Genomic DNA, 27,491 nt, shown 5'->3' with positions numbered 1-27,491 from the left:
CTGGATATCCACATGTAAAAGAATGAAAGAAGACCCGCACTTCACACCTTATACAAAAGTTAACTCAAAATGGATCAAAGATCTAAACATTAGGTCTAAGACCATAAAACAGTTAGAGGAAAATGTAGGGAGATATCTTATGAATCTTACAACTGGAGGTGGTTTTATGGACCTTAAACCTAAAGCAAAAGCACTGAAGAAAGAAATAAATAAATGGGAGCTCCTCAAAATTAAACACTTTTGTGCATCAAAGAACTTCATCAAGAAAGTAAAAAGACAGCCTACACAATGGGAGATAATATTTGGAAATGACATATCAGATAAAGGTCTAGTATCCAGAATTTATAAAGAGATTGTTCAACTCAACAACAAAAAGACAGCCAACCCAATTACCAAATGGGAAAAAGACTTGAACAGACACCTACCAGAAGAGGAAATACGGAGGGCCAAGAGGCACATGAAGAAATGCTCAATGTCCCTGGCCATTAGAGAAATGCAAATCAAAACCACAACGAGATATCATCTCACACCCACCAGAATGGCCATTATCAACAAAACAGAAAATGACAAGTGCTGGAGAGGATGCGGAGAAAGAGGCACACTTATCCACTGTTGGTGGGAATGTCAAATGGTGCAACCACTGTGGAAGGCAGTTTGGCAGTTCCTCAAAAAGCTGAATATAGAATTGCCATACGACCCAGCAGTACCATTGCTCAGTATCTACTCAAAGGACTTAAGGGCAAAGACACAAACAGACATTTGCACACCAATGTTTATAGCAGCGTTATTTACAATTGCAAAGAGATGGAAACAGCCAAAATCTCCATCAACAGAAGAATGGCTAAATAAACTGTGGTATATACATACGATGGAATATCATGCAACTTTAAGACAAGATAAACTTATGAAGCATGTAATAACATGGATGGACCTAGAGAATATTATGCTGAGTGAATCTAGCCAAAAACTAAAGGACAAATACTGTATGGTCCCACTGATGTGAACGGACATTCGAGAATAAACTTGAAATATGTCATTGGTAACAGAGTCCAGCAGGAGTCAGAAACAGGGTAAGGTAATGGGTAATTGGAGCTGAAGGGATACAGACTGTGCAACAGGACTAGATACAAAAACTCAAAAATGGACAACACAATAATACCTAATTGTAAAGTAATCATGTTAAAACACTGAATGAAGCTGCATCTGAGCTATAGGGTTTTTTTGTTGTTGTTTTTTACTATTATTACTACGTTTATTTCTTTTCTCTATATTAACATTTTATATCTTTCTCTGTTGTGTTGCTAGTTCCTCTAAACCAATGCAAATGTACTAAGAAACGATGATCATGCATCTATGTGATGATGTTAAGAATTACTGAGTGCATATGTAGAACGGTATGATTTCTAAATGTTGTGTTAATTTCTTTTTTTTTTCTTTTTTTCTTTCTTTCTGTTAATAAAAAAAAGAAAAAAAAAAGGAAAATGCCTCCCAGGGAGCTTCATGAAACGGGAAGCCAGGAGAGAAAGCTAGCAGATGATGCCTTGCTTGCCATGTACCCTTCTGGCTGAGAGAGAAACTGCCATGTGCCTTCTCACTTGAGAAACTCTGAACTTCATCAGCCTTCTTGAACCAAGGTATTGTAGCAGGCAGACCTTGCCCTCTTTCTGGTTTAGCTGTGCTCTCTGTGGAAAATCCCCAAACCCCCTCTCCTTGCAGGCAAGTGAGATAAGGTTCATTTCCTGGTACAGAAACCCCCTCCCCTAGCTTTCAGGAACTGGTAAAAATGCACATAGGCAAAAGAAGACATTCCTGGGGTGGGGGCTCCTCAACGGTTCAGCTCTGGGCCATTCTCAATTTAAATCAGCCAATTGTGTACCTTGTCTTTATCATGTCAAAAAGTCTATAAAAGCTAAGGTTGCCTTTTGCTCGAGGCTCAGACTTTTGAGGTGACTTAGCTGGACCCTCGTGCGCACGAGCTAATAAAACCTGCTTCCCGAAACTGCGGATCCTTAGTCTCAGCCTGTTCTAACTTCACGGAACGTTCCTGGAGGCCTGCGGCCTCATTCCTGGTTTTCACGCTACAGTATCTTTCCCGGGATGCCTCTGATTGGACATTTCTATAGACTTGTTGTAATTGGGACATTTTCTCAGCGTTAGAACTGTAAGCTAGCAACTTATTAAATTCCCCTTTTTAAAAAAGCCATTCCATTTCTGATATATTGCATTCCGGCAGCTAGCAAACTAGAACAAGCAGCCAGAAGGAAAAATCTAAAATTGTGGCGCTGTAACCCATAGCAAACTCTGACAGCTGCTCAATAACTACTTATTGTATGCTGAAATTTATTGCTTTTTCATATATATGCTGCATCTCACAATTAAAAAAAGATTAAAATGCTAATTTCCTTATTTACATTTCAACTGAAAAAAAAACCTAGTTCTTTAATTTGTATATATAGTGTCAGAATTGGAAAATATTAATTTTATTGTGGACCACTAATCTTCAGAAGAAAATAATAAATGGGAACTGCCAATCAAGAACCAAAATAAGAGTGGGCTTTTTTATTTGAGTGTGGGTAAGTTTGAAGAAAGAAAAATACAAACATGTTGCCTAAAATGAAAAAAAGGATTTATAAAATTTGACTCTCTAAACTGAAAGTGATCAAGTTCTCCATGAAAATGAAATGGATGAGAATTTAGGCAAGCTGGATTCTAGAACCACTCCTGGCCTTAACCAGTGGGCCCACCTCGGGCATGTATCTGACCTTCAATTTTTTCCTCAAAAAAAACTGACAGGTAATATTAACCTGGGTTAACTCTAAAGTTCCTTTCAACTATACAACCATAACATGATAAGAAATACAAATAGTTAAAAACAAAAATAAAACATCAGCCACATTACAGCTAGTTAAGAAAAAGAGGAAAAATTAAGGACCAGAAAGGAAAAATCAAGGAAGGAACATTTTAATGATAGAAACCTAAAGGGGAAAAATTAGAGACCATCTTCAATAATTGACTGACTAAATGCACATCCTACAAGAAAACAAAATTATGTTAACAACAAATTTGGGTAGTTTATTACTTTTGATACATATTTTAGAGTTGGAAGAGAGCATCACTTCAACCATGGAAATAGCTCAGGTATAATTCTGATCCTTAAATTTTAATTTCAAACTTAAAAATGAATTGGCTCAAAAGAAAAAAAAAGAATTGGCTCACAATTCACAATAGCTGGAGGTGACCTAAGAGTAAAACAACCGAGGAATGAAAAGAGGAACTGTGGTTTATACATACAATGGACCACTGAGTGGCTGCAAGACAGAATGAAGTTGTGACACATGCAACTTAAGGACCGTATGTTGAATGAAATGTCAGAAACAAAAAGACAAATAGTATCAAGACCCACTCATGGACTGACTATAATATAAAATCTCAGTGAACTGAAGTCAAGAGCATGGGTTATGGGTTGGGGCCTATTGTAAAGGATCCTAGATTGTAAACTCTTACAGCAGTCACATACATTCAGGAGTTGTAACTGTCATTTCTAAATTCTGAGATACTGAGCTATTTGTACATAACCTGTTTATTCCCAGACACTTCAGGCATTCATGTGACACCTGAAACTCAGAGTTAGAGCTCTGAAGCTATAAAAGTTAACAAGACCTCATACAGGAACTGTTTAAAAAGCTGAAAAAGGGATCAGACTTCAACTAGAGATATGGATGCAGCTGACATGGATAGGACTAGGGTAGATCAGAATACAGGGTAAAGGACGATATCGTCCACATTTTAAAACTTCAATTTCTGTGTGAAATTAAAGGGAGAGATGTTTAGTTGCTGCAAAATTTATATTTTGGTTACTGCATTACCTAATTTAACTGGTCAGTTTAGCTAAACACCAAAGTACATGGAATCTTGAAAACAGCATGAGATCTTGTTGGTTGTCCAGGTTAGTGTGATGCCCCAATATATCCCAGACTAATTTGGGCAGTGAATAATGAAGTATTTGCAAAGTGCCATTGGGGGAATGGGGAGAAAGAATGAAATATTCAACTTACCCATGAAGAGCATTTCTGATATTCCTGCAAGCAGTGAGGACAACTGAATCAATAGTCTAAGCCCTTGAACTTAGGATTGGCCCCTACAAAACGTATTCCTATAAAGGAGAAACTAAGCCTACTTACAATTATGCCTAAAAGTCACCCTCAGAGAACCTCTTTTGCTGCTCAGATGTGCCCTCTCTCTATAAGCCAACTCAGCAGGTAAACTCACTGCGCTCCCCACCACATAGGACATGACTCCCAGGGGTGGAAATCTCCCTGGCAAAGTGGGACAGAACTCCCAGGATCTTCCAGAACCTAACATCATGGGATTGACAGACTTCTTGACCAAAAGGGGGAAGAGAGAAATGAGACAAAACAAAGTTTCAGTAGCTGAGAGATTTCAAACAGTTGAGAGGTTATCCTTGAGGTTATTTTCATGCATAATAATTATATCCCATTTTAGTTTATGGTGTATTGGAGTGACTGGAAGGAAGTATCTGAAACTGTTGAGCTGTATTCCAGTAGCCTTGATTCTTGAAGACAATTGAATATAGATATAGCTTTTACAGTATGACTGTGTAATTGTAAAAACCTTGTGTCTAATGCATCCAGGGTATGAACAGATGAGTAAAAAAAAAAATATGGACAAAAAAAAAAAACAAATAATAGGGGAGGGATAAAGGGTATAAATTAGATAGTCTGAAATAGTGTGGGTCAGTGAGAGGGAGGAGTAAGGGGTATGATATGTATGAGTTCTTTTTTCTTCTTTTTATTTCTTTTTTTGGAATGATGCAAATGTTCTAAAAATGATCATGGTGAAGAATACACAACTAGGTGATGATATTGTGAGCCAGTGACTGTGTTGGACCGTATGAGTATGGACATTTCTCAATAAAAATATTTTTAAAACAAAAAATGAGGGAGAGATTAAAATTTTCAGACACACAAAGGCTGAGAGAATTTGTCAACAAGAGACCAGCCCTACAAGAAATACTAAAAGGAGTTCTGCCAGATAAAGAAAAAAACGAGAGAGAGAGTTCTGATACAGGGCACAGAATTGAAGATTACCAATAAGGGTAACTTAAAAGATAATAATAGATGGAGGGAAAAGAATATACAGACCTGACAAATAAAAACCGAAGGATAAAATGGTAGAGTCTAGAAATTCCTTTACAGTAATAACTTTGAAAGCTAACGGACTAAACTTACCAATTTAAAGAAACAAATTGGCAGAACAGATTAATAAATATGATCCATTTATACGCTGCTTACAAGAGACTCATCTGTACCCAAGGATACAAATACATTAAAGGTGAAAGGATGGCAAGAGGTGTTCCATACAAGTTGCAACCAAAAGAAAGCAGGAGTAGCTATACTAACATCAGAAAAAATGGACTTTAAATGCAAAGACATCATAAGAGAAAAAGAAATACTACATATTAATTAAAGGGACAAGTCACCAAGAAGTAACCATCATAAATGTTCATGCTTCCAATCAAGGTGCTCCAAAGTACATGAGGTAAACACTGGGAAAACTGAAGAAACCAACTGATGTTTCAGTAATTGTTCTAGTTTGCTAGCTGCTGGAATGCAATATACCAGAAATGGAATGGCTTTTAACAAGGGGAATTTAATAAGTTGCAAGTTTACAGTTCTAAGGCCGAGAAAATGTCCCAATTAAAACAAGTCTATAGAAATGTCCAATCAAAGGCATCCAGGGAAAGATACCTTGGTTCAAGAAGGCCGATGAAGTTCAGGCTCTCTCTCTCAAGTGAGATGGCACATGGCAAACACAGTCAGGGCTTCTCTCTGGGCTGGAAGGGCACATGGCGAATATGGTGTCATCTGCTAGCTTTGTCTCCTGGCTTCCTGTTTCATGAAGCTCCCCGGGAGGCATTTTCCTTCTTCATCTCCAAAGGTCACTGGCTGGTAGACTCTCTGCTTCGTGGTGCTGCAGCATTCTCTGCTCTCTCTGAATCTCTCTGAATCTCTCATTCTCCTTTTATAGGACTTCAGAAACTAATCAAGACCCACTCAAATGGGTGGAGACATGTCATCCCCTAATCCAGTTTAACAACCATTCTTAACTAAATCACATCAACCAGGGAGATGATCTCATTACAGTTTCAAATATACAGTATTGAATAAAGATTATTCTACCTTTTAGAAATGGGATTTATATCAAAACATGGCTTTTCTTAGGGGGCATACTTCCTTTCAAACCAGCACAGTAATAATAGTGGGAGACTTCAATACACCACACTCCTCTACAGACAGAACAATGAGACAAAGGATCCACAAGGAAATAGAGAATTTAAATAATTTGATAAGTGAATTATCAAATTATTCGCTTGCACACCAAAACACCAGGATATACATTCTTCTCTAGTGCTCATGGGATGTTCTCCAGCATAGACCATATGCTGTGGCACAAAACAGGTCTCTATAAATTTAAAAAGATGGAAATTATTCAAAGCACTTTTTCTGATAATGACAGAATAAAGCTGGAATTCAATAACCACTGTGCCAGTTTGAAAGGATGTATGTACCCTGGAAAAGCCATGTTTTAATCTTAATCTCATTTTATAAATCCAGACATTTCTTCTAATCCCTATTAAGTACTGTATGTTTGAATCTGTAATTAATCATCTCCCCAGAGATGTGACTCAATCAAGAGTGGCTGTTAAAATGGATTAAGTGGAGGCATGTCTCCACCCATTCAAGTGGGTCTTGACTAGTTTATGGGAATCCTATAACAGAGGAAACATTTTGGAGAAAGCTGGAGATTCAGAGAGAGCAGAGAAAGCTATAGCACCATGAAGCAGAGAGTCCACCAGCCAGCGACCTTTGGAGATGAAGAAGGAAAACACCTCCTGGAGAGCTTCATGAAACAGGAAGCCAGGAAGAAAGCTAGCAGAGGATGCCATGTTTGCCATGTGCCTTTCCAGATGAGCAAGAAACCCTGACTATATTCACCATGTGCCCTTCCAGCTGAGAGAGAAACCCTGAACTTCATCGACCTTCTTGTACCAATGTATTTTCCCCTGGGTGCCTTAGATTGGACATTTCTATAGACTTGTTTTAATTGGGACATTTTCTCGGCCTTAGAACTATAAACTAACAACTTATTAAATTCCCCTTTTTAAAAGCCATTCTGTTTCTGGTATATTGCATTTTGGCAGCTAGCAAACTAGAACAACCACCAAAGAAGCAAAACTTTCACAAATATATGGCAATTAACATACTTGGAAACAATAGGAGGTCAAAGAAAAAATTGCTAGGCAAATCGGTAAATATCTGGAGATGAATGAAAATGAAAACACAACATATCACAACTTACAGGATGCAACAAAGGCAGCACTGAGAGGAAACTTATTGCCCTAACGCCAATATTATAAAAGAAGGGCAAAAACTGAGGTCTTAATGGCTTACCTAGAGGAACTAGAAAAAGAACAGCAGTCTAAACCCAAAGCAAATAGAAGAGAAATAATAAATATTAAAGTACAATTAAATGAATTAAGGGAAGAAAAAAAAACCAATAGAAAGAATCAATGAAACCAAAAGCTGGTTCTTTGAGAAAATCAATACAATCAATGGATCCCCAGGCAGGCTGACAAACAAAAAGAGAGAGAGAGGATGCAAACAAACAAAATCAGAAATGAGAGGAGGGTTAGTTACCACAGACACTGAAGAAACAAAAAAAATCATAAAACAATACTATGAACAACTATACACCAACAAACTAGACTTAGATGAAACTGATGAATTCCTCGAAACACATAAACAAGCTACATTGACTTAAGAAGAAATACAAGATCTCAACAAACCAATTACAAGTGAAGAGATTCAATCAGTCATCAAAAATCTTCCTATAAAGAAAAGCCCAAGGCCAAATGCTTCACATGGGAATTTTATCAAACATTCCAAAAGAACTAACACCAATCCTGCTCAAACTCTTCCAAAAAAACTGAGGAAAAAGGACATTACCTAACTCATTCTATGAAGCTAATATCACCATAATACCAAAACCAAGTAAAGAGGCTATAAGAAAAGAAAGCTACAGGCCAATCTCACTAATGAATAAAGATGCAAAAATCCTCAATAAAAACTAGCAAATTGAATCCAGTGACACACACAAAGATTTATATACCACGACCAAGTGGGATTTATACCAGGAATGCAAGGGTGGTTTAACACAAGAAAATCAGTAAATGTTATACTTCACATTAACTAATCAAAAGGGAAAATAACATGATCATCTCAACAGATGCTGAAAAACCATTCAATAAAATTCAGCAGACTTCTCTGACAAAAACAATTCAAAAGGTAGGTAACTGAAGGAAACTTCTTCAATATGATAAATATAAAAAAAAAACCATAGCCACTATGGTCATGGCAGAGAGGATTGTACTGCTGATGCGGAACAGGTCAGGCATCAAGGTTTTCTATAATTGGTCTGATGAATCCTTTGATGAAATGGACAGCAGTATATTCAATGGAACATGAGGGCAGATGTCTCCAATACTGACAAAAGTCTTGAGTCACCTGAAGGTCAAGATGAAAGTGTATGGAAGAATGAACATTAAGGCAGTTCTGACTTGAGCTAAATGGACTTGCTGTCAAATGTCAGACTAAATGTTATCAAAATATGTATACTCAGATGACAGCAACTGAACAATGGATTTTTCTTTCTGCAGCTCATAAAACTCCAAAAGAGGATCCTGACATAGACTCACTAGGCACACACTTGATGGTGCTGCATGTCTTCTGAATAGCAATAAATATCTTCTCAGCAGAGTCAATATAAAGGAATCATCTGTAGCAAAACTGAATCAATTTTCAATAGGATTTACAGAATATTTTCATATGCTTATTTTCATCACCAGCAGATATTTGATGAATATGAAAATGAAACATTTTTGTGTCATCAGTTTATTAAATTTGTGATGAAATATAATTTGATGTCCAGGGACAACCTGATTGTACCAAGGTTGAAGAGGAAGCACAGAATTCAGTTTTTAGAAAAAAGTGAAACATGAAGGGAATCAGAGAAAAATGTATTGAATACATAACTAACATTAATTATGTACTGTATATATATATATATCATTTCAGACACATTATTCATAAATACATATTAAAGCCTTTTGTTTAGTATAGGTATTTGTATGCTATACAAATATATATATTTGTATATATACTTGTGTGTGTGTGTGTGTGTATATATATATATATAAACATATATGCGTAGTCTTTTAAAACGGGAAATACTTTTTAAGTTATTCATGAACTGTATATTCACCAGTGTGGCACTTAAGGTTTTTAAATACAATTAGTATTATTTCTTTATAATGCCTGTTTATAAAAAATTTAAAGTTTGGTAAAATCTGCTGCTAAATAATAACTGGATCATAATCCCCATCAAATATCTATAAAAAGATGAGTGAGCCTGAGGTTTCTTTTAACACAAACCATTTACTAAAGAAATGGTTAAGTTTTCCTTGGTTTTTATCCCTGAGTTTAGATAGTCTAGAAAACTCTGTAATACATAGTTCAATCTTAACTTTTCAAAAATGAGAAAAAAGTATTTTAAAATTCTGTTTATAGTTTTCAATATGCATAATATGTATGTGTATATCCAAATTTAAATGCAAATAAAGTATTAGTAATACTTAAATGATTTTACTATGCTATATAAAGCATATTCTTAGCCAGCATATCTGAAAAGAACCTCTCTGCAACTATGGATGTTACAAGTGAAGTGATGATAACCAGAAAGCACGAAAATGATGTTCCCACTGGAAAGCCCCTATCTGTCCCTCCTAAATTCCCTTATAATCCCCTCTCTGAACTGCATTAGCTGAGAAGCTTTTCATCAAATGATGATTAGTGGTAACTTATACCTATTTATACTTGTACTCACTGCTTACAAATTATATCTCATATTAGGAATTACACTATACTACAGGAAAAAATGTATTAACATGGACTCTTACCTTTGTTTTGTAAAATTGTTCTAACTACTTGGAAAACAGTCTTTGAAATAGTTTAATTCTTCCTCTTAGTAACATTAATCTTTTCATCTAACCACTGAGGCAGCATTTAGGTAGAATTGAAAGAATATTGCAGTATTTATTTTGTACCTGCTCCCCACAAAGATTATTTTTTAATTATATGCACGTGAGATTTTTTTGCAATAATTTTTAGGTTCTAAGGGTGTTAATAAATGGTCATATCTTTTTTAGGCACTGTTATAATTCATTGCCCTTCTTTTTTTTTTTTTTTTGTTTAAGTCTCACACAGAAGTTGAAGTTTTAAAATATGAATGACCATCTATCTATAATCTATCCATAATTCATTATCTTAAGAACGATTCCACTGCAAATTGAACAGTCTAATAATCTGTTGGATGCAATTTTTAAAAAGGCACTTGAGGTTTGCTGCCAAACTATAGTGAGGCACTCAGAGAAGATAACAAATTAAACATATAGTGAAGAAAATATTTAAATCCATCACTTGAACAGATTTAACAAACACAGGGAACTTCTTTTTCATTTTTAATTTCATTTTTCTTTGATAAAAGACTTATTTTGAAATGAAGATGAAAATGTATTCATCATAATTGAATGTGAAAAAATAATTTATACAATATAAGACAGGTAAGTACAGCAGAAAATGTAAAAAATAGTAGCATACTGTGAATGTGTATAATATTTATGCCTTTCTAAACCTACCAGCTTATTTGGCTTTGAATAGTGCTATCCCAGCAGCCATTCATTATTGTGACCCAGCCCACTACTATCTTTTGGAAGTTTTGTGTTCACAGTGAAAGGAATGTTGACTTTGAAATTATGCATTTATATGAATGCTAGTATAAACCAACAGGAATAATAATTTTTAAACAAACTTGCTAAGTATTGAGAGGCTAAACTACTAAATTAATAAATTACATAGTAACATAGCTGTTTTCTCCAGAAGATATCTCACAATGAATTTCTGTTGCTTGACTATTTCCTTGGTGAACATTTGAACTAATGCAGTGACTGCGATTGATGATATAGCTAAGTATTTTGAAACAGATTGGTTTGGTGTTTACAGGGAAATAAATTTTTTTTTCCCTATTTGAAAAAAAATAACCACCATTGTACTCAATGGTAGGAGACCAAAAGCCTTCCCCTAAGATCAGGAACAAGACAAGGATGCCCTCTATCACCACTATTATTCAACTTTGTAACAGAAGTTCTAACTAGAGAAACGAGGCAGGAAAAGAAATAAAATACATCTATTTTGGAAAGGAAGAAATAAAACTTGCATTATTTTCAGATGATATGATATTATACTTGGAAAGTCCTGAGAAATCTATGGCAAAGCTTCTTGAGCTAATAAATTCAGCAAAGTGGCAGGATACAAGAATAATGTGCAAAATTTAGCAATGTTTCTGTTCACAAGCTATGACCTGCAGAGACAACTAAGGAAAAATTCCCATTCAAAATAGCAACTAAAACATCAAGGAATAATTTAACCAGGAATGTAAAGGACCTGTACACAGAAAACTATATAACATTGCTCAAAGAAATCAAAGATTTAAATAGGTGGAAAGACATTACTGGGCATGGATAGGAAGGTTAAATGCAGTTATACATCAACTCTACCCAAACTCAGCTATAGCTTCAATGTAATACCAATCAAAACTCCAACAACCTACTTTGAAGACTTAAAAAAGCTAGTTATCAAACTCAGCTGGAAGGGAAAGAGACCTCAAATAGCTAGAGATCCTAAAAAAGAAGAATGAAGAGGGAGGATTAACACTTCCTGATTTTAAAGCTTTTTAAAAAGCCAGAGTGGTCAAAACAGCATGATACTGGCACAAAGAAGTATTGACAAATGGAATCAAATCAAGATTGCGGAAATAGACCACCAAATCTATGGTAAACTGATCTTCAATAAGATCACCAAATCCACTGACAGTCTTTTCAACAAATGCACAGGGGGAGAACTGGATATCAATAGCCAAAGAATGGAAAAGGGCCCTTACCTTATATCCTATATAAAAATTAACACAGAGTGGATCAAAGACCTAAATGTAAGGGCCAGTACCATAAAATTCCTAGAAGAAAATATAGGAAAACATCTTCAGACCTAGTAATAGGATGTAGCCTCCTAAACTTTACACCCAAAGCACACACAGCTAAAGAAAAAAATAAATGGGAACTCCTCAAAATCAAATGCTTCTGTGCCTCAAAAAACTGTCAAAAATGGTGAAGAGGCAGCCAACTCAATGGTAGAAAATATCTGAAAATCACATATCAGATAAAGGTTTGATATCCTGTGTATATAAAGAAATCATACAACTCAACAACAAAAGAACAATCCAATTAAAAAATGGGCTAAATGATACGACTAAAAACACACGAATGTCTCACAATATGATCACATTGTTGTGTATTCATCACCATGATCATTTTTAGAGCATTTGAATTGCTCCAGAAAAAGAAATAAAAAGGAAAACAGTGTATAATTTGGATGGACTGTATGTATGTGAAGATATCTCAAAACAAATATTTGTTTAAAAAAGCACACAAAGAATTGTGAAAACCTTGTGTATGATGCTCCTTTTATCTACCTTGTCAACAAAGGAGTAGAACATATGGAATAAAAATAAATAGGGGGAACAAATGCTAAAATAAATTTAGTTTAAATGCTAGTGATCAATGACAGCGAGGGGTAAGGGGTATGGTATGTATAACTTTTTTCTCTGTTATCGTTTTATTTCTTTTTCTGTTATCTTTTTCTTTTTCTAAATCGATGCAAATGTTCTAAGGAATGATGAATATGCAACTAAGTGATGATATTGTGAATTATTGATTATGTATGTTGTTTTATTTTGTTTTATTTTTTTAATTAATAAATTTTTAAAAAATGAAAAAAAAAGCACACAAAGAAATGCTCACCTTATTTAGCTACAAGGGAAACGCAGATTAAAACTACAGTAAACTATCACCTCACACCTGTATGAATGGCTGCTATTAAACAATCAGGACACTACAAATGTTGGAGAGGATGTGGAGAAACTGGTACACATAGGCATTAGCTGGTAAGAATGTCTAATGGTACAGTCACTATGGAAGACATTTTGGCAGTTCCTTAGAAAACTAAATATCAAGTCGCCCTATGACCTGGCAATATTACTCAGTATATACCCGGAAGAGCTTGTTTTAGTTTGTTAAGCTGCCAGAATGCAATATACCAGAAACAGAATGGCTTTTAAAGGGAGAGTTTATTAAGTTGCAGGTTTATAAGTTCTAAGGCTGCAAAAACATCCAAATTGAGGCACCAACAGAGGTTATCTTCACTCAAGAAGGCACCTCTGTCAGCTGGGAAGGCAAGTGGCTGGTGTCTGCTGGGGTCTTTGGCTTCTGGAGACCTATGCCCAGAGCAGTTTGGACAGTGAATAAAGAAGTATTTCCAAAGCCCCTTAGGGAAATGGGGAGAAAGGGGGAAAAATTCAACTTCCCCATTTGGAGAATTCCTGATATTCTCGCAAACAGTGGGACAACCAAATCAATAGACCAAGCCCTCTATCTTGTGGTTCACCCCATGAAACTTATTCTGGCAAAGGATAGGCTAAACTATTTAAAATTAGGCCTAAGAGTCCCCCAGAGAACCTCTTTTGTTGCTCAGATGTGGCCTCTCTCTCTCTAAGCCAACACAGCAAACAAGCTCACTGCCCACCCCCCTACATGGAACATGGCTCCCAGGAGTGTAAATCTCCCTGGAAACATGGGATAGAAATCCCAAGATGAGCCAAGACCTGGCATCAAGGGATTGAGAAAACCTTCTAGACCAAAAAGGGAAAGAGAGAAATGAGAAAATATAAAGTGTCAGTGGCTGAGATTTCAAATAGAGTCAAGAGGTTACACTGGAGGTTATTCTTACACATTATATAGATATCCCCTTTTTAGTTTATGGTATATTGGAGTGGCTAGAGGGAAGTACCTAAAACTGCAGAACTGTGTTCTAGTAGCCATATTTCTTGAAGATGATTGTATAACGATACAGCTTCTACAACGTGACTATGCGACTGTGAAAACCCTGTGTCTGATGTCCATTTCATTGAGGGTATAAACAGATGAGAAAAGAATATAGGTAAAAAAATAAATAAAAACAAATAAATAATAGGGGGGACAAAGGTTAAAATAAATTGGGTAGATGAAAATACTAGCGGTCAATGCGAGGGAGGGTTATGGGTTATGGTATGTATGCGTTTCTTCTTTTTTCCTTTTTATTTCTGTTCTGGAGTGATGCAAAGGTTCTAAAACATGGTCATGGTGATGAATGGACAACTATATGATGATACTGTAAGCCACTGATTGCACACCGTGTATGAAGTGTTTGTATGTTAAGAATGTATGTTAAGTTATATCAACAAAAATAGTTTTTAAAAGTGCCATGAACAAAAAATAAATGAAAAAAAAGATACCAAGAAACCAACTATAACTTACTTGAAAAACAAATTACTCACACTGTAAATACCACTGAATTATATATCTGAAAGTGGTTAAAATGGGAAAATTTATGTTGTAGATATGTCACCACAATAAAAATGTTTTTAAAAGGTTAAAAAAAAAAGTTCCATGAACAAAATACAAGGAATACAGATTAAGAATAAACCACAAATTAGATGTATGATCAGTGCATACATAATAGTCGGTCATTTCAATTTTTTTCTAGCTATGAAAATAAAAGAAGATTTATTGGTAGGTATTTTAAATACATACAAACTATCATGCATCACTTTATACATCAGGAAACTGATACAAAAAGTCAAATGAATAAACTAAAGTATAAAGGATTAAACAAAGTTTTAAGAAAAAAATCATGCTTTCAAAGCTTACCACTCAACAATATTATCATAAACTAATAATTCAATAAATACAAGTTTTGAGGTATTTAGCCAAGTGGCTATTTTCCACAATTCTAATATATACACAATGTATATCAATTTATGTCAAAAAGACACATTATATCAATAGTCACACTGAAGAGTGTATAAGAACATAGGATTTGAAGTCAAACAACCTTTGGCCAAATTTCACCTTATTAACTATAGGATTTGATCTTCATTTAACCTCTATGATCATGTTTTTTATGATAATACCTACACTTCAAGGGGCTGTTGTGTGGATAAATGAGATAATCCTTGTAAAACACTTAGAATCATAATTAGCACATAAGAAGCCCTCAAGGAAATGCTGATTATATGTAATCAATAGACTTCATCACACAGTCTGGCAAATATCTAGCATCAATTATATCACAAAGGGATCAGAGGGTAAAGTATTAATTTCAAACTTTACTTCTGAAGTACTGCTTGAATAATCTCATGCAACTGTTCATGCAGAGTATATTCAGCACCACAGAATAAAAAATCAGCATCTAACAAAAAAATTAGAAAAATATTTAAGCAATGTGGAACTTTAGTGTCTCAAACACCTAATACGAAATAAATCCAAAGAACAGTCCCTTCAAATAGAAATGGCTCCTGAAATTTTCATGTCAAAAGACATCTTTTCTGAGGGTGTGTTCTAGTTTGCTAGCTGCCAGAATGCAATGTACCAGAAATGGAATGGCTTTTAAAAGGGGGAATTTAATAAGTTGAAAGTTTACAGTTCTAAGGTTGTGAGATTGTCCAAAACTAAACACAGACATGTCCAATCCAAGGCATCCAGGGAATAAAGCTTGGTTCAAGAAAGCTGATGATGTTCAGCATTTCTCTCTTAGCTGGAAGGGTACATGGCAAACATGGTGGCATCTGCTGGTTTTCTCTCCAGCTATGCTTCACAAAGCTTCCCAGGAGGCATTTTCCTTCTCCATCACTAAAGGTCATTGGCTGGTGGACTCTCTGGTTCTCTTGCCCTTCTGTCATGGTTCTGTAGCTCTCCCCTCATTCTCAAAAAGGAACTCTCTCCAAAATGTCTCCTCTTTTATAAGATTCTAGTAAACTAATCAAGACCCACGTAGTTTAGGTGGAAACACCCCTCCATCTAATCAATCTTAATACCCACAATTGATTGAGTGACATCTCCATGGGGATAATCTAATCAAGTTTCTGACCAGTAGGGCTGAATTGGGAAGAAACCATCACTCCCACAGGATTGATCAGGCTTAAAATATGGCTTTTCTAGGGTACATAAATCCATTTAAACCAGATAAGGGTGCAAAGATAGTTCAGTGGTAGAATTCTCACCTGCCATGTGGGAGACCCAGGTTCAATTTCCAGCCCATGCACTTCCAAACAAACAAAAAAGAATCAACAAAATGGTGCTACAGTAGCAAGATAGTCACATGGAAAAAGAATGAAATGTGACCCCCACCATACAATATACAAAAAAAGGCATCTTGTCAATTTAACTGTTATTTAAGAAACTAACAAGTGATCATCAATTGACTCACCATTATTTTGTTTCAAAATTCAAACCTGAGCAGGTGAAAATATTAAAGGTAGTACACTTCATTATAAATGGTAAAGTCACCTATTAATACAAGTGAGATTACTATGAAAATTATTAGCATAACATCTAGATGACTAAGAATTAAAATGAAGAATTAAGATTCAAAGAACACAAGTATTCTGTTCCAAGTTACTTGTTTTAAGTAGGTAAGAGCTAGAAAAAAATAAGGCTTCCTTTCTATCATTCACACATGATGTTAACATACTACAATTCTAAAAGCTCAGAACACTCATCTACCAACCATTTAATTAAAAACACTACCTTCACACAAAATTTCCCATGAAGAAATCTGTATTATGTTTCGGTAATATATGGTTACAACATTCTAAATGAAAATTGCTCATCTGTTTGTATACAAAAATGTAAGCATCTGGAAAAGAAGAGACATGATAAATTTTCTTTACCTATACTATTTTTCATTGATCCATACTAGAATTGCATTATCTGTAACTATCTAGGCAGGAAATGACATGACCTATTCTATCTTAAATTGGTTCCATATTTATTCACCAGCTATTATATGACTATCACTCTGCTATACCTTACAGTTCTAACAAGATAGTGGACTAAGGTAACCTAACAGCCATCACTCTACAACACCCACAAATATTAGGTAAAACAGCAAAAACTACTTTTCAACGTGGAAATAAATTTGTTTTCATAAGGGCAATCCCAAAAAAGGCCAAAATGAAGAAACCAAAAAGTAGTAAGTATCTGAAATACTACTACAACTGCTGAAGGGGTAAGGGAGAGGAAGCTAGTAACTAGGAACTTGAATTTTAATGCCTGTTATAGAAACGCAAAATATGTGTCCAGTCAAGGCAAAGAACTTGAAATGAAATTTTCACATAAATATGAGACCTTAAAAAGGTTATACCCTTAGTGAAAAAGTAGACCCTGTTCCCCCAACCCCGAAAAAAAAATCCATCCACTGGCTGACAAAAATGACAACAGTCTAGTCTTTGAACGGGTTGCTGATTAAAAAAAAAAAAAAAAAACCTCTCCACATGAGTTCAGAGAATCCAAATTTACCCTACTGGTGTGGAACTAGAAATCGCAGACTGACAAACGAACAAAAAAAGGATTCCAGATATAACATACCCTCGATAAAATACATACATTCAGGTCTAAATATTTCTTGAGCACCTGCATATAACAAATAACTCTTCTCAGTGCAAAGTTACAACAATGAACAAAACGAATAAAAATCCCTATTCTTATGGAATATATAATGAGGAAAAACCAACAATAAACAAAATACTTTAAGTTACATATTAGAAGATGAATCCATAGAAAAAATAGATCAGAAAAAGAGGTTACAGAGTATCATGGGGGACAAGGAGAGAGAATTCTAGAAAGATGTTCAATTTCCACAAACCAGTCTACACAGACTTTCACAAAATAAAGTCCCACAAAAATGAACTCAAAATCTAAAATTACAAAGGTACCCTTGTAAACAACCGTCAATGGAGATCATATATCTTAACTATTAGAGTACAAAAATGATATGTTTGCATAATTAAAGATGTAAAAGAATCAAAGCTGCAAGAAAAAAAGGATTCTATGAAAAAAGACTGTGCAGATTTGACGATCTTCTAAAAATAAAAAATAGTCATTGAAATTAAAATCTGAGAATAAAGATATCTTTAGACAAAGATAAAGAAAGAAGAAAAGCTTACAGAAATATTCAATATTCCAAGTCACCTCCCAAACACCAGCATTCAAAATAATGTCCCAAAATTATCAAAGAAAAATCCAAATCATAGGCAATAGACCGCTCAGCATAGCAAAACTGTACACAGTTCAGATCAAAGGTGATAGTGGACTTATACAGAGAAAATAGGATTTAACAAATGAATATAAATGCTGAATCATTAAATTGATATCTCTTTTAGTCTCCAGAATTTTAGAGCAGCTAGAAGTAAAAACCTAAAATTGTGGAATTGTAACCCATGTCAAACTCTGAAATATGTTCTACAGCTAATTGTGGTACTGCGCTTGGAAATTTATAGTTTTATATATATGTTATTCCAGAGGGGACAGAGAATTTGAAACAACTACTCAAGGATATTTATAAAGAAATAAAGGATATCAGGAAGACACTAGAAGAGCATAAAGAATAATTCAGGAGGTTAAATAGGAAAATAGCAGATCTCACAGAAATGAAAGATACAGGAGATCAAATTAAAAATATACTTGAGACACACGATAGCAGATTCAAAGAAGCAGAAGGAAGAATAAGTGAGCTAGAAGATAGAATAGAACTGGAACACACAAAAGAACAAATGGCAAGAAAGATGGAAAAAAAAATACAAATGGATCTTAGGGAAATGAAGAACAAGAGATACAAAAATATAAGAATTATTGGTGTCCAGAAGGAGAAGAGTAAAGGGTTGGGAAAGTTAGTTGAAGATACAATCGGAGAAAATATTCCAACCCTTGTAAAAGACACAAATATGCACATCAAAGAGGCCCAGCAAACAGCAAATAGAAAAAATTCAAATAAGTCCACTCCAAGACACATACTAATCACACTGTCAGGTGTTGAAGAGAAACAGAAAGTCCTGAAAGCAGTACGAGTAAAACAATCTACTACATACAAAGGAAAACACGTAAGGAAAGACTTCAGACTACTCAACAGGCACCATGTATGCATTTGTAAGATCCTCAAAGAGAAAGATTTTCAATGAAGAATTCTTTATCCAGCTAAGTTATCCTTCAAAATTGAGGGAGAGATAAAAATCTTCAAAGATAAAGAAAGGTTGAGAGAACTAGTCAAAAGAGACCAACCCTATAAGAAATACTAAAGAGAGTCCTGTCAGCTGATTAAAAAAAAAAGACAGGAGAGGGAGGAGAGGGCATCAAATTGAAGAATATAAGTAAAGATAATTTAAAGGAAAAGAGAGAGAGAAGGAAAATAATATACAGATCTGACAAAAACTAAAGGACAAGACTGTAGAATCAAGAACTCCTTTTACAGTAATTATTTTGAATGTTAATGGACTAAACTCACCAATTAAAAGATATAGACTGACAAAACAGATCAAAAACATAATGGTGGAGTTATACAGTGAAGATATGATTTAACAAATGAATATAAATGCTGAATCACTGAATTGATATGTCTTTTAGTCTCCAATATCTTAGTGCAGCTAGAACTATAAACCTAAAACTGTGGAACTGTAACCCATATCAAAATCTGAAATATGTTCTATAACTAACTGTGGTGCTATGTGTTGAAATTTATTGTTTTGTATATATGTAAAAAAAAAACCACATTATCTATATGCTGTTTCCAAGTGATGCATCTTAGACTCAAGGACACAGTTAGATTGAAAGTGAAAAGATTTTCTATGCAACCTGTAACCAAAATAAACTACTATGAGAAAAAATAGGCTTTAAATGTAAAGACATTATGAGACAAAGAAGGTCACTACATATTAATAAAAGGGACAATTCACCAGGAAGAAATAACAATAATAAATGGGTATATTCCCAATTAAGGAGCTCCAAAGTACATGAGGCACATACTGGAAAAACTGAAGGAAGCAACAGATATATCAACAATAATAGTGGGAGACTTCAATACACCACTCTCTGTTATAGACAGAACAACCACATGAGGATCAATAAGGAAATACAGAACCTAAACAATAAGATAAATGAATTAGATCTAACAGACATATATAGATCATTATATCCCAAAATACTAGGATACACATTTTTTTTATTAATTAAAAAAAAATTAACTAACACGACATTTAGAAATCATTCCATTCTACATATGCAATCAGTAATTCTTAATATCATCACATAGATGTGATGTACATTTGCATCGATTTAGCAAAACAACTAGCAAAACAACAGAAAAAGATATAGAATGATAATATAGAGAAAAAATAAAAATAAAAATAAAAAATATATATAAAAAAGGAAAAAACAAAAAACACAAACAAACAAACAAAAAAAAACTACAGCTCAGATGCAGCTTCATTCAGAGGATACACATTTTTATTTAGTGCACATGGAATGTTCTCCAGGATATACTGCAACATAAACCGAGTGTCCATAAATTTAGCCAGATTGAAATTATTCAAAGCACTTTCTCTGATCATATCAGAATAAAGCTAGAAATTAATAATCACCAAAGAATAAGAGCCTTCACAAATATATGGAGATTAAACAGCAAACTCAAACAATCAGTGGGACAAGGAAGCATTGCTAGAGAAATCAGTAAATATCTGGAGACAAATGATAATGAGAATACAATATGTCAAAACTTATGGGATGCGACAAAGGCAGTGCTGAGAGGGAAATGTACTGCCCTAAATGTCTATATTAAAAAACAAGAACAAGCAAAACTTGAGGATTTAACTGCTCACCTGGAGATTTTAGAGAAACAACAGCAAACTAACCCCAAAGTAAACAAAAAGGAGAGAACTAATAAAGACTAAAGCAGAAATAAACAAACTAAAGAACAATAAAACAATAGAAAGAATCAACAAAACTAAAAGTTGGTTCTTTGAGAAAATTAATAAAATTGATGGTTCCATAGCTAGACTAATAAAGAAGAAAAGAGAGAGGACACAAATAAATAAAATCAGAAATGAGAAGGGGGTTGATACCACAGATCATGAAGAAATTTTTTAAAATTATAAGAGAATATTATGAACAACTTATATGCCAACAAACTAGATAACTTAGATGAAATGGACAAATTCCTAGAAACACACTAATTACCTATACTGATTCAAAAAGAAACAGAAGATCTCAAGAAACCAATTACAAGTAAAGAGATCCAATCAGTCAACAAAAATCTTCCCACACAAAAAAAAGCCCAGGACCTGATGGCTTCAAAGGAGAATTTTATCAAACTTTTCAAAAAGAACTGATACCAATCCTGCTCAAACTCTTCCAGAAAACTGAAGAAAAGGGAACATCACCTAACTCATTTTATGAAGCTAACATCACTCTAATACCAAAATGAATAAAGGCAATACAAGAAAAGAAAACTACAGATCACTCTCCCTATTGAACATAGGTGCGAAAATTCCTAACATAATACTAGCAAATCATATACAATGCCACATTAAAAGAATTATACAACACGATCAAGGGGGATTCATACTAGGAATACAAGGATGGTTTACCATAAGAAAATCAATCAACATAATACAGCAGATTAACAAATCAAAAGGGAAAAAAATCACATGATCATAGTGATTGAGGCTGAAAAAGCATTCAACAAAATCCAGCATCCTTTCCTGATAAAAACATTTCAAAAGTCAGACATCAATAGAAACATTCTCAATATCATAAAGGGTATATATGAAAAACCCATAATCAGCATCACACTTTATGGTGAGAAATTGAAAGCACTCTCCTTGAGATCGCAGATGAGACAAGGATGCCTACTGTCACCACTATTATTCAACACTGTATTAGAAGTACTAGCTGGAGCAATTAGGCAGGAGAAACAAATAAAAGGCATGCAAATAGGAAGGGAAGAAGTCAAACTTTCATTATTTGCAGATGTCTTGATCCGACTCTTAGAAAATCCTGAGAAATTGTCCTAGTTTGCTAGCTGCTGGAATGCAATATACCAGAAATGGAATGGCTTTTAAAAGGGGGGATTTAATAAGTTGCCAAGTTATAGTTTTTAGGTCTATAAAAATGTCCAAACTAAAGCATCTAGAAATGTCCAATCTAAGGCATCCAGGGAAAGATACCTTGGTTCAAGAAGGCCCATGAAGTTCACAGTTTTTCTCTCTCAAGTGAGAAGGCACATGGCAAACAGTCAGGGTTTCTCTCTTGGCTGGAAGGGCACATGGTGAACACGGTATCATCTGCTAGTTTTCTCTCCTGGCTTCCTGTTTCATGAAGCTCCCTGGGAAGCATTTTCCTTTTTCACCTCCAACAGTCACTGGCTGGTAGACTCTCTGCTCCTCGTGGCTACGTCATTCTTCTCTGCTCTCTCTGAATCTCCTACATTCTCCAAAATGTTTCCTCTTTCATAGGAGTCCAGTAAACTAATCAAAAACCAGCCTACTGAATAGGGATTAGAAGAAATGGCTGCCTTTACAAAATGTGATTAGGATTAAAACATGGCTTTTCTAGGGCCATGCATCAAAAAAACAAATGCATTAAAAAAAAATGCATCAAAGTGGTAGGATACAAGATTAATATACAAAAATCAGTAATGTTTCTATACACAAGCAATAACCTATCTGAGGTGACAACGAAGAAAAAAATTCCATTCAGAACAGCGACCAGAAAAATTAAGTATCTAGGAATAAGCCTAACCAGGGATGTCAAGGACTTATACACAGAAAAATTAAGAAAAAAAAAGAAATTTAAAAAATGACCTAAATAGATGGAAAGATATTTCATGCTCATGGATTAGAAGGTCGAATACTGTCAAGATGTCAATCCTACCCAAACTGATCTACAGATTCAAATCAATACTAACAAAAATCCCAACAGCCTACTTTGAAGACCTGGAAAAACTGGGTTATCAAATTTATACGGAAAGGAAAGAGACCTTGAATAACTAAAGATATCCTAAAAAAGAAAAGCAAACTGGGAGGTCTATCACTTTCTGACTTCAAATCTTACTATAAAGCCACAATGGTCAAAACAGCATGGCACTGGCACAAAGGCAAAAGGACTGAACAGTGAAATAGAATCAAGAGTGCAGAAATTGACCACCAAATTTATGGACATTTGATCTTAGATATTGCCCCCAAATCACTGAATTGGGACATAATAGTCCTTTCAATAAATGGGCATGAGAGAACTGGATTTCAATAGCCAAAGGAACGAAAGAGGACCCCTACCTCACACCCTATACAAAAATTAATTCAAAATGGTTCAAAGACCTAAATGTAACAGCCAGTACCATAAAACTTCTTGAAAAAAATGTAGGGAAACACCTTCAAGATCTAGCAATAGGGGACAGCCTCTTAAACTTCAAACCTAAAGCATAAGCTGTGAAAGAAAAAAATAGACAAATGGAAACTCCTTAAGATCAAGAACTTCTGTGCCTTAAAGGATTTTGTTGAAAAGGTGAAGAGGCAGCCAACTCAATGGGAGAAAATATTTGGAAACCACATATCAGATAAAGGCTTGATATTCTATATACATAAAGAAATTATACAATTCACCAACAAAAGAACAAACAACCCAGTTATAAGATGGGCAGAGGAAATAAATAAGCACTTTTCTGAAGAGCAAATACAGATGGCTAAAAAGCACATGAAGAGTTGCTCATCTTCACTGGCTATAAGGGAAATGCAAATTAAGACGACAATGAGATATCACCTCACACCTATAAGAATAGCTGCTATTAAACAAATAGGAAACTACAAATGTTAGAGAGGATGCGGAGAAACTGGAACACTTAATCAGACTGGTGGGAATGTAAAATGGTTTAGCTGCTGTAGAAATCAGTTTGGTGATTCCTCAGAAAACTAAATACTGAGCCACCCCATGACCTAGCAATATCAATACTCGGTATATACCCAGAAGAGTCAAAGACAGTCGTTCTAGTTTGCAGGCTGCTGGAATGCAATATACCAGAAATGGAATGGCTTTTAAAAGGGGAATTTAATAACTTCCTAGTTTATAGTTCTAAGGCCAAGAAAATGTCCCAGTTAAGTCTATAGAAATGTCCAATCTAAGGTATACAGGGACAAATACTTTGGTTCAAGAAGGCCAATGAAGTTCAGGGTTTTTCTTGCAAGTGAGAAGGCACATGGCGAAGACAGTCAGGGTTTCTCTCTGGAAAGGGCTGGACAGGCACATGGTGAACACAGCGTCACTTGCTAGCTTTCTCTCCTGGCTCTAGTTTCATGAAGTGCCCCAGGAGGTGTTTTCCTTCTTCATCTCCAAAGGTCACTGACTTGTGGGCTCTCTGCTTCGTGGTGCTGCAGCATTCTCTCCTCTCTCCGAATTTCTCATTCTCCAAAATGTTTCCTCTTTTATAGGACTTCAGAAACTAATCAAGACCCACCCAGATGGGTGGAGACATGCCTCTACCTAATCCAGCCTGACAACCACTCTTGATTAAATCACATCTCCAGGGAGATGATCTCATCATAGTTTCAAACATACAATACTGAATAGGGATTAGAAGAAACAGCTGCCTTTACAAAATGGGAACAGGATTAAAACATGGCTTTTCTAGGGTACATACATCATTTCAAATCAGCACAGCAGTGACACAAACAGATATTTGTACACCGAAGTTCATAGTGGCATTATTCACAATTGCCAGGAGATGGTAACAAGCCAGGTGCCCATCAAGAAATGAGTAAATAAACAAAACGTGGTATGTACATACGATGGAATATTATGCAACATTTAGACAAAATGATATCCTGAAACATATGACAATGTGGATGAGGACATAATGCTGAGTGAAATAAGTCAGACACAAAAGGACAAATACTGTATGATTCTATTATTATGACTCTGATAAAGCCGCCAGTGTTTTGGAGTACCTAGAAGGAAAAATCCATGTTGAGGATATGGTAGCCCACGACAAACTCTGGCAACTGTTCATAGCTGCTTGTTGAAGTGGGCTTTGAAAGTTTCTTTCTATTCTTTGTATACACGTTACATTTTACAACTAAAACAACGGTTTTAAAAAAACTGAAAAAAAAAATTAACATCCCACTTTCTTAGAGGATCAACAGATAGGAATAAAAGCAGAGTGTATGTGTGGAATACTAGGAAATAAATCTAAATAAAATGGAGGGCATGAGTACAGTTGAAGAAATGGAATATTCAGAGGTTAAAGAATTTACAGTATAAGTTCCATGAAGGTACGGTCTGCATCTGTCTTATTCATTGTTTTATTCCCAACACCATGCCAGGCACACCATTTTTCCTCCATAAATATTCACTGAATGAATGAATGGACCAATAGCATAAGCAATAAACAGATATTTACTTGTTTCATAAAAGGAAGTAGTATCATGTTGTTAAATCATTAAAAAAGAGAGCTCTTGTCAAAATTGTAATATGTAAAATTGTTCCAATTTAAAATATTACTCATAGCTGATTCTTTGACTTAAAATAACTGTCTTACTTGAAAATTTAATGCTAAGCCCTAGTAAAATTAATACTCTAATTTATAGAGAAGAAAGAATAATCTTGCCCCATAAATCTGAATTTATGGGACCTTTATTCGGTAACTCTTCCATGGAAAAAATCAACTCCAGGAAAATGTCATTTAATATTGGAGACCCATTAATACATCTTGATAAATACTAAAGAAGATATCTGGCATTCTCTTCTGCAACCAATTAATAAAAGCATCATCTTCCCCTATTAATGTGCTCAATGTGGTCAGTATATAAAATTCACCAAAAATCTCACCCACAAAAAAAAAAAGTAAAAAGAAAAAAGTCATCAAAAGTCTGATTAGGATTTCACTTTCATACAATATCAATATACTACGCCATTTCAATCTTGGAAGCTAAAGCAACTACAATCCTAAACCACGAGAGTAAAGAAGAAACTCAAGGAGCTTGTATAATGATGAACTATGTCATTAATTCCATCCAATCTAACTAGCACATTCATTAAAACCTCACTTTCCCTGATACGTATTTTAGGTTATTTAAAGCAAAAAAAAAAAAAAAAAAACTTCCTTCCATGAAGCAAATCCTGATTACATTAGGCAAGCATTAAACAATCAAGATATCTTTCCAGACTCATTACAATATTAACTACACGTTGCACACTGATGTTTACAGTGACATTATCCACAATACCCAAAAGATGGAGGTGGCCAAAGTGTACATTGACTGAGAAGCAGAAGGGCAAACTGTGGTGTATACATATGATAGAATATTGTGCAGTCACAGAAAGGAACAAAATCAGGAGGCATGCAATGAGGTGAATGAACCATGATGACATTAAATTGAGCAAAATAAGCTAGAAACAAAAGGACAAATAAATATTTTAGGATCTCTTTAAAAATACAAGAAAACTGGGGCCTAGATTGTAAGCTCTTACAGTAGTTCCATTTATTCCTGAGCTTTAAGTATTATTTATTTTTACTTTTATTATTTATTTAATTTATAATTATTATTGTGCTATCTGTATATAAACCAGTATTTTCCTGGAACCTTGGGTACCTGTATGACACCTAAGACACAGAGTTGGAGTTCTGCAGCTCTGAAAGTCAGCATTTCCTATAAAGCAGCTGTTAAAGAAGCTGAAAAAGAGATCAGGCTTCAACTGGAAATAAGAACAAAGCACGGGACTGGATATAAAAACTCAGAAATGGACAGCACAATACTACCCAGTTGTAATGCAATTATGTTAAAACACTGAATGAAGCTGCATGTGAGGTATAGGTTTTCTGTTGTTTTTTTTTTTCTTTCTATTAATGTTTTAATTCTTATTCTGTTGTCTTTTTATTTCTTTTTCTAAATCGATGCAAATGTACTAAGAAATGATGAATATGCAACTATGTGATGTTATTAAGAATTACTGATTGTACATGTAGATTGGAATGATTTCTAATTGTTTTGTTAATTCTTTTTTTAATTTATAAAAAAAAAAAAAAAAAAAAAAGAACAAAGCAAACCTGGTCAGGATTATGGTAAATCAGAAAGCAGGGTAAAGGATGACAGTGGCTGTATTTTAGAACTTCACCTATTTGTACAAGACCAAAGGAAGAGAGGTTTATTTTGTCAAAAACCTAAATTTTCTGTAGCACACAATCTAATTTAACCTGTCAGTCCAGTTCAGTTAAACAACCTAGACATATGGAGTCTAGAATTGGGAAGAAGTTCTTGCAATTATACATAGCTTAATATAATAACTAGATACATTCCAGAGTATGTTTAGTAGATAATTTTAAAGTATTGGCAAATTCACTTGAGAGACTGGAGGGAAAAAATGAAACTATTAAACTTTCCCACCT

General features: G+C 34.7%; 1 protein-coding gene and 1 pseudogene across 2 annotated transcripts in view; one reads left to right on the top strand and one right to left on the bottom strand.

Annotated features, from left to right (window-relative positions):
- LRBA (LPS responsive beige-like anchor protein) overlaps positions 1-27,491 on the bottom strand; it is a 1,037,640-nt gene that overhangs the window by 989,710 nt on the left and 20,439 nt on the right. The gene's annotated exons all lie outside the window — the stretch shown is intronic.
- LOC143665924 (MOB-like protein phocein pseudogene) lies at positions 8,427-9,079 on the top strand (annotated as a pseudogene).

The sequence above is a fragment of the Tamandua tetradactyla genome, chromosome 22 (assembly GCF_023851605.1).
Source record: "Tamandua tetradactyla isolate mTamTet1 chromosome 22, mTamTet1.pri, whole genome shotgun sequence".
Taxonomy (NCBI): Eukaryota; Metazoa; Chordata; class Mammalia; order Pilosa; family Myrmecophagidae; genus Tamandua; species Tamandua tetradactyla.
This window is presented reverse-complemented; position numbering and strand designations above follow the sequence as displayed.